This window comes from Lolium perenne, chromosome 3, assembly GCF_019359855.2.
Source record: "Lolium perenne isolate Kyuss_39 chromosome 3, Kyuss_2.0, whole genome shotgun sequence".
In the NCBI taxonomy this organism is placed as follows: domain Eukaryota; kingdom Viridiplantae; phylum Streptophyta; class Magnoliopsida; order Poales; family Poaceae; genus Lolium; species Lolium perenne.
In genome coordinates, this window is record NC_067246.2 from 96,351,203 (window position 1) to 96,357,202 (window position 6,000).

The window sequence follows — 6,000 nt, forward strand, 5'->3', positions numbered from 1 at the left end:
TTAGTTGTTAGCAATAGCACTAATCATGAGGGGTGCTAACTTAGCTTTGCTTCTTCTAGGCTAGTTTGGTACTCTTGTGCTATTCTAGACCAAGTGAAACATGAATCAAAAAGGTAACTTTGATAAATCAAAAGCAGTAAAACTTGCATAGTAAAAACTTGGGATAGGACCACTAAGCATAAGGTAAAAGAGGGTGATGCATTGCTCTTGAAGAGCTTTGCACTTTGCAAGTGTATTAGCTTGCCTTGGTTGTTGTACTGATCAAATTGGTCTTCTTCTCCTTGGAAGTAGGCCTCCTCCTCCTCTTGATACTCCTCCGTACTAGCGTCTAAAATATGAATACGAGGTACAATCACCACACCAATCTTAAGTACTATACTAAGCACACATAAGTCACACAAGCTAGGCTATCATCATATATTACTATTAAGTTGGTGGATTTGTTTTCTTATTTAAGAAAAATAATTTCCTCTCATACTAATTAAGGTGCTTCTTTTCCTTCTTTAGAGAAATAAATTCCTCTCATTATCTTATTAAGATTTAATTTCTTTCATGAATAATATATGACCTAGGTTGACCAAAGTCAACCTCTTCATACTTATCATTTAATAAAATGATTTAAATGAGGTGGAGCACCTCATACACTTTAATCCTAACATGGTGATGATTTAATATCATCAAACAAATCATATGAGAACTAAATGACCAGAGTCTCTATCTCATATTGAAATGTTTGTGACAAGATTTAAATGAGAGAAAAACTCCCATAAGATTTATAAATAGTTTTGGACAATATCTTTGACTAGAAATAGCCAAATAGTCCTCTAATTAAACTAGGCCATGATCATTCAAAGTAAGCATGGCATATTTTTGCAGAAACAATTAGTGCAAGTGAAATGTGGGTTATATGAGTTGGAATCAACTCAAAATCATTTTTGGTTGATTTTTAACAAATGTTTGAAGTCACAAAAGTCCCTGCCTTGTTTATTTTGCTAGTTTAATTCTACAACAGATCTAGGGTTCAAACCAGTGGCATTGTGTAGATAAAACTCTAAGCTTTCCATCAATACAAATTTCATAAATTTTGGCCCAGTGGTTTTGAAGCTATGCAATTTTCAAAACAGCATCAGCAAGCAAAACTGAAAAGATTTGATTTATTTGAATTCAAACGGTGGGCTCGCGCGGGAAAGGTTATTGGGCCTAATTGGTTTAAACGGCCCACAGGCTAGCCCACCACGCATCGGTGACACGCGGGCTGCCTGACAGGTGAGGGGCCACCTGTCAGCGGGACTTAGAAGGGCGAAGCGGTACGCGCAATGCGAGCCGTGCGATTAGAACGAGATCGCACGGTCGAGGGAGGTCTTCTTCTCCGGCGAGAAGGGAGTGCACTAGCGGCGCAGGTGGGGGGTCGACGGCTTACCGGAGGCGCGGCGAGGGTCGTCAACGTGCGGCGGCGACGTTGTCGAGGCAGAGGAAGCAGATGGTAGCAGTTGCGTTGTCTGGGGTGGCCTCCTTCTCCGGCGATTGTTGGCGATGAAGCGCGGCAGCGATCTTGCGATTAGAGCTCTCCGGTGGCTAATCGAGCAAGGTGAGGTGGCTAGGCGAGTCAGTGGGAGGAGGGGAAGTGCGAGGCGTGCTTGATTTGAGGAGAGGGGCGCTCCTTTTATAGCTGCGGGAGGTGACCGTGGTGCGGCGGAGGTGGCGATCATGGTGACGCGTCTACAACGACGATGATGGACTGGCGATGACACAGGCGTGCAGGCGATGCCATGGCGGTGACGCAGGGCTTGACGGCGGTGAAAACCATGCACAGGGGAGGACGGGAGAGTGACGCGAGCTCGCAGTACCCGCGGCGGAGGACGTCGACGAGGTCGTCGGCTACAGCGTTCCCGCGGGCCAATGGCGATGTCTGGGCAGTTCCTGGTGACGTTGCGGAGCTGGTGGCGCAGAGGAGAGAGGTCGAGGTGACGCAGGTGAGTGGGGCAAGGCGTGCTCTGGGCGTGTTCGTGGCGGTCGCTGTGCGCGCTCTGGCACGTGTGTGCGCGTCACTGGCACGTCTGGGCGCGTCGCGTTCTGGCGCGTCCAGTGCACCGTTGCGTCGACGAGCATGTCTAGCATGCTCAGGATGTTGAGAGGGAGTGAGTTGGCAAGGTGGTGCATGGCTGAGATGAGCAGAGAGAGAGATGGCATGATCATGTCCATGCCATGCCACGGCATGGCATGTCCTGGTCAAAATGGTGACGACTCACAGTACCATTCCTTGTCTGGTGTGTTTGGAAAAGTGCAGAGGGGTCAAGGGAGTACCAAGGATGACCTAGGGTTGAAGAGGAATGCCAAAATCTGCTGGACAAAGCAAGGTCACTTGTTGACAGGTTTGTGCTCACCAGGTGTTTGTTTAAATGGCCGCAAGAACAAAACTTTCAAATTTTGAAATGATTTTTGGTGGAGTGTAAAGATATAATATTTGCAGTAGAATGGTGGTGGTTTGGGTCAATTTGGAGTTGGTTTGCAAAATCACAAAATGGCATATGATCTAACATATGTCTCAAAGTCTCAACTTTGCTAGCTTGCCATTTGAAATAGAGAAAGAATTTGGGGTGGTGGTTGTGGGCAAAGTAGTTCTCCTTGATGTTGTCTTGGATGAGGTGCAAAGTTTGGGCAAAGTCTCGAAAGGAAATCTCTCAATAACAGGGCCCAAAGTAGGTACCAGATTAAAATTGGCACAAGTGACCATATTGCATGCAACTTGGAAATTGAATTTGATTTTGATTTGATTTGAGTTTCTTTGATTAAAAAAGTGTTTAAAAGGGTTTAGTAACCATTTACAACCAATGGTGCAAGCCAAAGTGGTCTAGGTTAAGAATTTGAAAAAATGGCATAAGCCATATGGGTGTGTTGAGATGAATTTTATCTTTTCTTTTCTAATTTCTTTTTCCTTGTATTTGGATGATCCAAAGATCAAGGTTAAGGTTTGGGGTAAGTGTAATCACACAAGCACATATCATGGTAAATTGCACACTCAAGTAATAAACAAAGTGATCTATATGCATAGCACTATATGATGAGAAAAAGTTTTTGTTGGTTCTCAAATTTGGGCTTTTGGAACTCTCTCTTTCTTCTTTATTGAAAAGTTGGGATGTTACAAACCCTTCCCCCTTACAAAAGATCTCGTCCCGAGATCTAAAGAAAATTAGGTACTAAAGAGATCTGGGTATTCCTTCTTCATGTCCTCTTCGCGCTCCCAAGTGGCTTCGTCTTCAGTGTGATTGCTCCACTGAATCTTCAGGAACTTGATACTCCTGGTGCGGGTGGTCCTGAAAGCTTCTTCAAGGATGCGAATAGGCACTTCACGGTATGTCAAGTCTGTGTTGATATCCACCGAGCGGTGATCGATGTTCTTGAATACTTCGGTCTTCTCCAGCACTTCTAGGCACTTCCGAAGTAGCGAGATGTGAAACACATTGTGCACAGCGGACATTTCTTCCGGTAGTTCAAGCTGATATGAAACTTCTCCTTGGCAACTCAGAACTTTGAAGGGTTCGACATATCTGGGGTCAAGCTTTCCTTTCAGCTGGAATCTCTGCATTCCTTTAAGGGGCGACACTTTAAGATAGACAAAGTCCCCGATCTCGAAGGTCATCTCTCGGCATCTCTTGTCGGCGTAACTCTTCTGTCTTGATTGAGCGGTCTTGAGGTACTCGCGGATCTTGTGCACCTTCTCTTCAGCTTCTCGGAGAACATCTGGTCCAAAAACTTGGCTCTCTCCGACTTCCGACCAATTCAGGGGGGTATGGCACTTCCTTCCATACAGGGCTTCAAAGGGGGCCATTTGCAAGCTGGCTTGATAACTGTTGTTGTACGAGAATTCTGCGTAAGGCAGGCAGTCTTCCCACTTGGATCCATACTCCAGGACAGAAGCTCTCAACATGTCTTCGAGTATCTGGTTGACTCTCTCGGTCTGTCCGTCAGTCTGCGGGTGATATGCCATGCTGAAATTCAGCCGGGTTCCAAGTCCTTCATGTACTTTCTGCCAGAATCTTGAGGTGAATTGTGATCCTCTATCTGACACAATTGACTTCAGGGTTCCGTGCAGGGCGACTATTCTGGAGATGTACAACTCAGCTAACTTGGGGCCTTGGTATGTGGTCTTGACGGCGATAAAATGGGCTACCTTGGTCAATCTGTCTACCACTACCCAGATGGAATCATTTCCTTTGCTTGATTTGGGCAGTCCAGTGATAAAATCCATTCCTACCGAGTCCCACTTCCATTCCGGAATCTGCAGGGGCTGTAGCAGTCCTGCGGGTCGCTGATGTTCTTCCTTGACTCTCTGACAGATATCACACTTGGCGATGTAGCTTCCGATCTCTCGCTTCATTCCGTACCACCAAAATTGTTCCTTCAAATCTTGATACATCTTGGTACCTCCAGGGTGGATGGAATACAAGGTGTCATGAGCTTCCTTCAGAATGACTTGCTTCAACTCTGAATCTGATGGCACACATAGGCGTCCGTTGTACCAAAGTACTCCTTCTTCATCTTCAGTGAATCCCGGTGCCTTTCCTGCAGCTATCTGACTCTTGATTCCGTCAATGCTGGCATTTCCCTTCTGGGCTTCCTTGATTTGACTCATCAAAGTAGGTTGAAGTTTGATGCTGGCTAGGTATCCTTCGCTAACTAGCTCTAGTCTGAACTGCTCAAACTCTTGATACAAACTAGGCTGTTCTATGGCGATCATGGAGTTTAACTGCATTGGCTGTCTACTCAGAGCATCCGCTACCACATTGGCCTTGTCGGGGTGATAGTGAATTTCCATATCATAGTCCTTAATCAACTCTATCCATCTGCGCTGCCTCATATTCAGCTCTTTCTGGGTGAAGATATACTTCAAGCTCTTGTGATCTGAATAGATCTCGCATCGATTACCCATGAGGTAATGACGCCAAACTTTCAAAGCTAAGACTACGGCTGCTAACTCCAGGTCATGTGTGGGGTAGTTCTGCTCATGCTGCTTCAGTTGTCTTGACAGGTATGATATCACCTTTCCTTCTTGCATCAACACACAGCCAAGACCAATCTTGGATGCGTCACAATAGACGTCAAATGGCTTGGTGATATCGGGCATGATCAGGATTGGGGTTGTGGTTAATCGGTGCTTGAGTTGTTGGAAACTTTCTTTGCACTTGTCGGTCCAGTCAAACTTCTTGTCCTTCTTCAACAGCTGGGTCATTGGCCTTGCGATGCTGGAAAATCCTTCAACGAACCTGCGGTAATATCCCGCTAATCCGAGAAATGCACGGACTTCAGTCTGAGTGGTTGGGGCTTTCCATTCCTCAACGGTTTTGATTTTTGCGGGATCTACGGCAATTCCTCCTGCAGACAAGATGTGTCCCAGGAATCCTACCTCCTTCAACCAAAACTCGCACTTGCTGAACTTGGCATACAACTTGTGCTGTCTAAGGGTTTCTAGGATAACTTCCAAATGCTATTCATGTTCTTCTTCGGATTTGGAATAGATAAGGATGTCGTCGATGAAGACAACGACAAACTTATCCAAAAAGTTCATGAAGATCTTATTCATGAGGTTCATGAAGTAAGCGGGGGCATTGGTTAATCCAAACGACATGACATTGTACTCATACAACCCATATCTGGTGGTGAAGGCAGTCTTCGGGATATCCGTTGCACGGATCTTCAGCTGATGATAACCAGTCCTAAGATCAATCTTAGAGAACACTTTGGCACCGATCAACTGGTCAAACAGGTCTTCTATCTTCGGCAAGGGGTACTTGTTCTTGATGGTGACATCGTTAAGCTTACGGTAATCCGTACATAAACGAGTGGCACCGTCTTTCTTATCGACAAACAAAACTGGGGATCTCCAAGGCGACGCACTCGGTTGAATCAGACCTTTGTACAGCATATCATCCAGTTGTTTCTTCAGTTCCACTAATTCTGCGGGGTTCATGCTATAGGCTCTCTGAGCTATAGGTCCTGTTC